The sequence below is a fragment of the Choloepus didactylus genome, chromosome 15 (assembly GCF_015220235.1).
Source record: "Choloepus didactylus isolate mChoDid1 chromosome 15, mChoDid1.pri, whole genome shotgun sequence".
Lineage (NCBI taxonomy): Eukaryota > Metazoa > Chordata > Mammalia > Pilosa > Megalonychidae > Choloepus > Choloepus didactylus.
Window position 1 is genome coordinate 50,117,488 of NC_051321.1, and position 10,594 is coordinate 50,128,081.

Sequence of the window (10,594 nt, forward strand, 5' to 3'; positions counted from 1 at the left end):
AAAAAGTTATCAAGAGACATCAGAAAAAATGTATTAAGTTGCTCACATAAGAATTGATGGGCTACTAATAGATACAGATAATGTCAAAATTAAGCAAGCAGCAAACAAACAAATAAAATCTGCACACACACACACACACACGCACACACACACACACAGTTTGTGGAGTCTCAACCTAGCTCCCGATATGAGTGCCTTTGAGATTCTGTCCCAGATGGAAAAGCGGACTTCATTCAGGCCTCTGATGAGCTGTCAGGGAAATACAAAGTTGTGACAAGAACCCAACACATCTAGACAAACTATCACTCTGGAGAGACTTACTGCTATAAAAAAAAATTGACCACTCTTGGCATACTTTAGAATCCCCTATTCTAATTTTCCTGTTTCACTTTTTAAGGACCTATAATCCCTCCTCCTCCAATGTGTTCTGGTTTACAAAGTTATCTTCTGGCCATGATCTCCTTTCTTTCATACTCTATAGGTAGGTAGTCAGTCGATAAGCAGAGAAAAGCCTGAGCTGCTACTGGGTATGGGAAAGCACAAAAGGAATTTGGTAGCACTTGGTCCTAATGCTTCCCACTAAAGGACATGGAATCACATGTAAGTTTAATTTACACAAAAAACAGGATACAGTTAGAGATCTCTGCCATTCTAAAACTAATTAATTTTATAAGGCTGTATATTTATTGAAGTGAAAAATAATTCATCAAATGAACATCAAATACATCTATATGCAAATAAAATATTGTTTTAATGTAAATGGTATGTCTGAAGTTTTAAAAAGAAGAGCATGTTAGGGTAATATGTTTGTAGGAAATATAATAAACAAAGAATTATTATCCTATATTTTTATTTCAAATTAAGTGATTAAAATAGTATCAGTTTGTGATGATATCATGAACGACTGACTGTACACTGTAATAAATGTATGGTAAAAAAAAAATAGTATCACTAAGTTAAATAGGCAGATGACATAAAATGACTCCACAAGAAGAGATGCAACTATTGTCAAATACAGAAAAATATACTTAATAACCTAAGTTGTTAAGAAAACAAAAGATAACAAAAAAATGAAACACCCATTAAACTAATAACACTTAATCTAAAAATAATGCTATGTGCTAACCAGAGTTTACTGAAATTCTTGTATTTATATATCACTGTTGGCAGTATAAAATTTATAATTCTTTTGGAAAGTAGGTTAGAAATATGCTTCAAGAAATGGAAAAAGTATTGTTATTTTTGATTATTCAGTTATAAATGTGAAAATTTGTCTTAAATGGGAAATTCTAAATAAGAGAAAATTTTATTCATAGAAATGTTCATTGCCCTATCATTTATAATTAGAAAAAACTTAAATACCTAATGATAAGAAATTATCATAGTCACAGGATGGGATTTTATACAGCCTTTCAAAATACTAAATTTGAAGGTGATGTAGCAAGGCAGTCTAATTATCTCCCTGTCCGCTGCTTCCTCCACTGACTACTGAAAGCTTTGAAGAGGCTGTAAAGGGATGAATTGCAACAAATAACACAGTACAAAACTTCCCAAACTGTTTTGCCATTTCATTCACATATTTGCTCCCTAAACTCTTTCTGACATCCAAAAGACCTACCATACCTCACTCTGATTCCTTCCTAACTTATTACTGCTATTGTCTTCTGCTCTTAGCTCACACCCTTACTTTGGAAATTTAGTCTTCAATTGTGCTACTCTGATCAAGGACTCAGATTATCATAATCAGAGGCACAGAGGCCTGTGTATGCAGACACACAAAAGTGTGAGAGTTTTAAGTGCTTATCTTCTGATATTTTTATTTTAATTACAAGTATGTGAATAATCTTGGTCTAAGCCTAGAGATCAGGTTAACAAGTTAAAAGTATGTTGTGGCCTTCATTTTACATAGAAATAAGTTAAAAGTACTATTTCACTTCTAGCATAGAAACAAAAAGTAATATTTCTGTTGAGGGAAATACAAATTAAATATAAAAGTTTCTGCAGAATGCTAAGGTGTATGCTTTATGAAACATTGGTCAAGAATTGAACACTGAACAATAATAAATTGAAGAAATATAATTTTCTATCTGTATATATTTAATATTTTGTAAAACCTATGAAATTTTTTTTTCTACAAATGATCTTGAAAAGCTTGGCAGTTTGTAAAAATATAAAATCAATTTTTCTCTTGATAATATGCACAGAAATAAATTTAAAAATATATGAAAAAAATGGAAATATTTTAAAAACTGGAAAAAAAACAGGGAAATAACTGGTTTAAGATGGCAAAAATTTCTTAAACATAAAAGAGAATATTTACCAGTGATGGGTATATTAGACTAGTAATAAAACAAATATAATAATTATTAAGCAAATAACAGACTGAGGAAACTTCTTTGGACCAATAGCACAGATAATGATTTGATATGCTAAATACATGAAGAACTATTAGAAATTAATAAGAAGCATTCTAACATGCCATGCACATGGACAATTTTTGAAAATAATAAAATTCACTTAACGATATAAAATTTGTTCATTCTCATGATTAAAAAATCTTAAAATGTGTTGCCAATTTTAATGCATCAAATTACAAAATATTTCCAAAATGGTAATATGGAACATCCGTACAATGGACTTTTAAAATAACCATTAAAAATCATGTATCAAAAGATTTTTAACCATGGGAAAGATTCATGGTGTAATGCTGGTGTTAAGCAGAGGACAATCTCCAGCAGTTTACATATTGTGCTACAATGTATTTGTTAAATGACTATAACTTTCTTTTTTTTTTGCCATTCTGCTTATCAGCTGTGTTAATGTTAATATTTATTTATATTGTTTAATTGACCCCCTTTTTAACCTTAACATATTCATTTACATGCAATTTTAAGTCACAATTATAACTGCAAAGTGAATTTTATTGGCTAAAAATAGAAGTATACACAAAAATAGACACTATGGAACCAAAACAATACTATTATATTCTAGCCAGTAGCAGGTGCTTGCTGAACAAGCTGACCCTGAGCCTACTACCATGGTGTTACATGGGAGATTGTTTCAGAGAATTGCTAAAAACAAACCAGCATCAAAGTGATATTCTCTTTGCTACTACCAGGGGGTTTGAAAGTGAGTCAAAGGGATTACCTTTCTCAGGATGTGATTCATTTTTAATCAATGCCATGTCCATATGCTACCTGACATTTCCCACCTGTGGTACACAGCTCACACTTGATAAACACATGTTACATGTGTGCATGGAAATATGGGTAATTTTTATTTTATTATTTGTCTCTTCTCTTCTGTTTTCTATATTTCTTTGAATAAGTATTATTAAAGTCATTATCAGTTGAGCTTAAGTTAAAGGAGTATTGAGAAAATTAGTGAATAGTGCTGTTTCAGTTTGCCAGTGCTGCCGCTATGTAAAATACCAGCAGTGGATTGGCTTTTGTAAAGGGGGTTTATTTGGCTACAAATTTATAGTTCTGTGGCCATAAAAGTGTCCAAACCAAGCATCAACAAGAAGACGCCTTCACTGAAGAATAGCCAATGGTGTCCGGAACACCTGTCAGCTAGGAAGGCATGTGGCTGGCGTCCGCTGGTCCTTTGCTCCCGGATTGCATTTCAAAATGGCTTTCTCCAAAATGTCTCTGGGTTTCTCTTAGCTTAGCATCTCCAAACGTCCTTCTGTCTCCATCTCCAAGCATCTCTAAGTGTCAGCAAGTATCTCTTGGGGCGGTTTTTCCTCCCTTATCTTCTTCAGAGCAAACTCTGGGCTAGCATCTCAAAAAGTGTCAGCAGCGTCTGGGTCTGCTCCTTTTAAAAGACTCCAGTAAACTAATCAAGATCCATGCTGAATGGGTGAGGCCACAGCTCCATGGAAATAATCCAGTCAAAAGTATCATCTACAGTTGGGTGAGTCATGTCTCCATGGAAACAACCTAATTCAAATATCCCACAAGATTGGGTTAAAACACGGCTTTGGGGGGACACAATATATCCAAACTGGCACAAATGCCTAGAAAACATTTTGAAAATTAAAAAGCGCAATTGACCTTTAAACTACTAAACGATGAATGTTTTATCAGTGGTGATAGACCAAGACTCAGAGCTAGATTCAAATTCCAGTTTTCCACATACTATTCTTGTGGCATGAGCCAAGTACTTATCTCTCTCATTTTCATAAATTCCATGTCCAGAATGTAGATGCAGCTATTTATTCCATAGTCATGTGTGGTAGGCAGTCTGAATAACCCCCAATAATCCTGCCTAGTGGTCCTCACACCCTTGTGTCATCCCTCCCATACTATATAAGAGCTAATCTGTACACATGGCAGAAGTGATGGTAAGTCACTTCTGATATTAAGTTATAAAAGGATAGAGGCTTCTATCTTGGAGCTTTCTCCCTCTCTCTCTCTCTCTCTCTTTCTCTCTTTCTCTCTCTCTCTCTTTCTCATAACTTGCTCTGAGAAAGTCATTTCATGAACAGCCCTTTGGTGAGGAACTGAAGCCTCCTACCAATAACTATGTGAGTGGCTTGAAAGTGAACCTGTCAGCTCTAGTTAAGTCTTCAGAGACTAAAGCCCCAGGCAAGAGCTTGACTGCAACCTCATTAGATACTCTAAACTAGAACCACTTAGCTAAGCCAATGTCAGATTTCTGGTTCTCAAAAACAAAGATAATAAATATTTGTTATTTTAAGCTGCTAAGTTTTGAGGTAATTTATTATGCAATGATAGATAATCAATATAGACTTGTTTGAGAATTAAAGGAGAAGATATATTTTAGGTGCCTGAAACAGTGCTTTTTGCAATTTTTTACGTAATAGACTTTAATATATTATTATTTCCCATTCCCTATTTGTGGTATTATTACATCATGTCTATGGTTCCAAAGTAAATGAGCTAATGGAAATAAAATGTAACTATATGATTCAAGTCTGCTCCATTTCCAACCTCCTAAAATGCCTAGCATAATTCTTTTAATATAGGAGATTTGCAATAAATGTTGAGTGGATGATGCATATTTTGACATGTTCTTGAGAACTTAAAAATAGAAATATCCTGCAGTCAGTTTTAATGACTTATAGTGTAAATACTACTCTTTAACTGAAAAATTTACATGAAGGTTATATTTGGATTTCAATATTAACAGTTACTATAAATATGTATCAAGGACAAGAATATCTCAGAATTCCTCTAAAGACCTTTCCTAAAAAAAGTTTCTCAGAACCACACTTTTAGTCTAAATTTTAAGGTATAACTATTTTCTTTTCATATAAACTTAATGTGTAATATTTTTATTCAACTCTATAAAAAATAACCTGCCAAGTACATGGCTCTAAATAATATTTGACAATCTTTTTAGATCCCCTCAGCCTTCTGTGTTATTTTAGATTTATCAAGTTATTAAAATGATTTGTTAGTTTATTCATCTCTTCCTCACCCCAAACAATTTTAATTAAATACACTATTTGTTCATATACATCCCCACCCAAAGAAATGAGCTCCTCCTGCTGTTCTCTTACATGCCTGCACCTAATACCTGCATAAAATATCCCTGTGAACAGTGTTCTCACATCAAGCTGTGCTCTGCCTATTTGAAAGGACAACTGAGAAATTTATAGAGAACTGCATAGTTCAAGAAAGAGTCAATGACCAAGGTGCCTACACAAGATGCTGACTTACTTTATTTCTGATCTGGTCATCTGTTCTGTACACACAGAGCCAATCTCATGTCACTGAAAGTTTTCCTGCATTTCTGACTCAAATTCAACCCCTGAATTACAAGGCCCTAAGTCATGGCAGGATAAGAAGATGATGGGAAATCAGAGCACATGATCAGACAGATAATTTAGATAAATTACAAAATTTTAATAATGGCTAATATATAAAACTTTATTGCTATAAAAATATTATAACATTGTCTTTACCACACAGGAAAATAAATAAAAGGATAGTTATAGTACTATGTATGGAATAGGAACTCAATTCTATAAATTTGGAAAAGGAGGAAAAAATCACTAAAAAGAAACGCATGAAAATAGTAACAGTGATGGGCCTTAAGATAATTCCTGATTAAATTGTGCATTGTGGAGCATTATACAACTAACATATAATACTTTGGTAAACAGAAAATAGAATACAACAAAAAATGCTGTTTTCAAACTCCTGAAAAATAACAGCAGCAGGAAAAAAAAAAATCATGGACAGAATTTTCTTTAAAAAAAAAACAAGTCTATACTAAGGATCTCCCTAGAGTACCTGTTAGATCCCTAACATCTTCTGGGGGCCTTGCACATAATACGCACTGAATCAGCAGTTGTTCGTATGCTTTGTAGTTCCTTGAGGGCAGAAGCTTTGTCTAGTGTGTATTTTTAAACTATCTTTCATCTTACATTTAAATGGTCGCAAGTAATTTTCATATGAAAATGAGCTGAATAGCACTATGCCCAACTCCGGGTTGGCTGGATTTTCCCAAGTTCCCAAATTGAAAGTAAATGTGGAAAAGAGGCTATATATTTGATTTCTCCTTGATGGCTACTCGTTATTATAATTTAAAAATGAGTATAGAATTTTCAGTTATTGCCCTCTCTCCATTCTTCATTAGATAAATTGTTTTTCTATCTGCTTTCCTATCTTTGGCATGTTGGAAAGGACAAAAATGAAAATGATTTAAGAGGACCTTGCTGTATACTAACGTTCTGTGTGACTTTTAGCAAACAACATAAGTACTCTGATTTCCTTTATTCATAAAGCAGTATCAGTAGCATCTGATGCAATCCTAACCCAGACTTAGGTTACTATGAGGATTGCATGAAAGAGACGGATTACATGAAGAGAATGGCTATACCAATATTATTTTATTATTTATCTTTCTTTTCTTCATATACTTTCATTACTCACTTCTTTCTCTTTACTTCATGTGGCCAAATTAAAGAGTAAATAAAAGGAAAGAAGTTAGAACAATACTTTCATCCCTCCACCTCTGGAAAGATGAGGCAAGACCAGACCATTCAGAATTTACAAAGCTCTGCTGGGTAAAATAAGTCCTTCCACCTCTCACACTCAAATTCCTTATGTAAATCCCAGTGTAAAGGGTTTGGAATCATGGATGATGATCTACAATATGATGCTCAGCAGCACCCCAGATGCAAGAAAGGGTAAGTGGACATGTGCATGTCTGTGCGTTTTTGAGGAAGATTTTTAAAAAGTCATTGTGCCAGTTTGGATATTTTATGTCCCTCCCAAAAGCCATGCTCTTTAATGCAATCTTGTGGGGGCAGATTTATTAGTCTTTTGAATAGGGTGGAAACTTTTGATTGAGTATTTCCATGGAGATGTGACTCACCCAACTGTGGGTGATACTTTTGATTAGATTATTTCCAGGGAAGTGTGGCCCCACCCATTCAAGGTGGGTCTTGATTAGTTCACTGGAGTATTTAAGAGAGAAGCTAAGAGCCAACACATACCCAGATGCTTGCTGATGCTGAAGCTTGGAGACACTCAGAAATGCAGACAGAAGGATGTTTGGAGATGCTAAGCTAAGAGATGAAGCTGAGAGTTTGCTCTGGAGAAGCTAAGAGAGGACATCCCAGATGTTAAAGAGAAACGCCCTGGGAGAACAAGCAAGAATGCACAGGAGCTGAGAGAAGGAAGCCCAGAAGCTTAGATGCACAGAAGCTGAAGAAGCTGAGAGAGACAAGCCCAGAGACATTTTGGAGGAAGGCATTTTGAAACACAGCCTGGGAGCAAAGGACCAGCAGACACCAGCCACGTGCCTTCCCAGCTGACAGAGGTTTTCCAGACGCCATCAGCCATTCTTCATTGAAGGTATCCTCTTGTTGATACCTTAGTTTGGGCACTTTTATGGCCACAGAACTGTAAAGTTGTAACCTAATAAATGCCCTTTATAAAAGCCAATCCATTTCTGGTATTTTGCATAAGAGCAGCGTTGGCAAACTGGAATAGTCATCACGTGTGTCAACTTGACAACTGGTTCAACTAAATAACTATTTTGTGTCATGTACATAATTTCTAGCCAGTCCATAATTAGTATTGAAAATTTTGGGTTTTGAAGTTCTCCTTTACAAACATTTTTATTTTGCTTTTTGTAATAAATGTACTGACCTTCATATTCCTACAGTTGAATTGAATGTACACCTTCTGAGACATGCTTCACAACCCACCTCACAGACTCAGAAGTTTAGCAAATAATTCAAATTGGGTTTTTGTTTGCTTGCTTTTATTACTCTAAAAAGTAGGAAAGTAATTAATTTTGCTATTACAGAAATATCAAGAAATATAACAGGTAGAGAAATAAACAATTGAATTATTCTACCAAATTTGTCTTTTTAAAAAGGAATTTCTAAAAAATTTCTGTGAAGCCCTTTATAAGGAAACCGTTTTTTTGTTTTTTGTTTTTTGTTTTTTTAGCATAGGCCAGATCCTTTATATTTAGCTGTGAAGTAGATGTCCAATTTGTATTTTCTCTTATCATCATTGTCTGGTTATCTGTTTTAATTATAGCTTCTCTTGAGTCAGATTTTTCTTTTTCCTCTTTTTCTCCTGAAGAAACTTTGCAGCTCAAATAAATAAACTGACCAGGGAGCTGCAAACTAATTAAATGCCCTACTTAAGGAAATCCAGCTTAGTTTTTGCAGCTGAAACAATAATAGAAATCATATTTTGATAAAATGAAACATAAATGAATAGATTATATGACTATATACAACTATATTAATTCTTTTTCATGATTTCTTATGAGAACAGAGCACAGCAGGACTGTATTTAATTAGACTAAAAGGTAGTATAACACAGTGGGTTATATATGCATTAACTGATTCAAATATAAATGGAAGTGTTATCTCAACTTTTTTTAATGCTAAGATTTTGGATACGTATCAAAATATAGTCAATATCCATTGTGAACCAGTAAACACTGCAGTCTTGACACTTCATTATTGACAAGATAAAGCACTTTTTATGGATATGTTATAGCATGTCTGAAGAAAAGGTAAGTATTAAGCTTAAATTTCTGCTTTCATTATCAAGTTTGGTTATCTACAGCCTGGACTTCCTTCTCAATTTACTCCTCTTATGAATACCTAATTCAATGCTATTTCTTCTTTCTGAAATTCTGAAGTCACAAGATTTATAATCATGCATGCTTATATTTTTATCTACTGTGTTGAAATGTGGTGGGTTTAGTTGAGGCTTTCATATAAATTACATGAAACTTTTTGACTACCCACTATGTCAGACACAAAGGAGGCAAAATGATTAATTCATACTCCCAAATAGATACTCTGTACAATTTAAGCATTAACTCCCCATCCTTTATCCCCACCCTATCTCCTGGTAACCTGTATTCTAGATTCAGACACCATGAATTTGCTTATTCTAAATTCTTTCATATCAGTGAGGGCATACAATATTTGTCCTTTTGTGTCTGGCTTATTTCATTGCTTCTCAGCTTTTTCCCTAAGTTCAAGTGTAGTATCTGTTCTTATCAGTTTTACTTTAGATGTATTTGATCAATGACATTATGTCAGTGGCTCCTTCACTCCTTGAAAAGTAAGGGCCATCTCTGTAATGGTAGACCTTTCTCTGTTTCGGTCCAGTTTTGTACAATCAATAGTAGTTTTGTTGGTGTTGTTTTTAGTGTAATGGGTATGTCATCTCTTTCATGCAATAGACAGGTAACAGCTGTCAACAACTATTACAAAATGTGACGTTACACTTTTGCATCAATTACTGACAATTGATTCTAAACCGTAAAGAACAATTTTATGCTTGATCATAAAGAAAATATGTGACTCTACAATATAGGAAAGACACCTGAGGAAAACACTCAAACACAGTTTTAGTTGTAAAATTTCTTCTCATGGCTTGTCTACAACTCTTTTGAAGTGTGCTTTTAATTTACTTCTTAAGAAGCTACATATAGCTTCTTTCTCAGAATGCGATCAGTCTGTGAAAGTATATACAATCTTATTGCTATGGTTAGCACATATATTTGAACTGCATTTCTACATAATATTACTTGATGGCTGTAAGACTGTCCCTTTGAATAGCTGATGTTGACAGATTAAAGACCATTATTTTGAGAGAAAGATACTGTGATCTAACCAACCATGACATTTCCTCTCAGTATATGCCTTCCCATAAAACCAGCAGGGTTTACCTGGGATCATTTTTGTCAACAAAAATATCAACGGCATTTTGTTACCAAGCCTTGTCGCCCAGCCATGAACTACTATTTATTTCTGATTAGATGCCAATACATTGATCAGTAGAAGGAAACAAAATACGGAACTTCTCTGTGCAGTCTCCTAATTAATTCTAATTAAACATTTTCCCTCCTTTCCTTAAGATTTCTATGCTGTAGCATTAGTATATTGAGATTGTTTCAATGGTTTCACTATCCAAACATAGAAGATAAAAATCAGAATGCTGAAATATAGGATCCTCAGAAGCCAAGTTCAGCATATTGAAATAAGATGTTATGGACTTCTTATAATCCAAGGACACTTAAAACTATGACTTTCAATGAATCCAATTTTTTTATTTTATCTGACATTTAGCTACTCTGA

At 34.0% G+C, this 10,594-nt stretch overlaps 1 pseudogene; it reads left to right on the forward strand.

Annotated features, from left to right (window-relative positions):
- Positions 1-9,462: 9,462 nt before the first annotated feature.
- LOC119511008 lies at positions 9,463-9,570 on the forward strand (annotated as a pseudogene).
- The last annotated feature ends 1,024 nt before the right edge of the window (positions 9,571-10,594 follow it).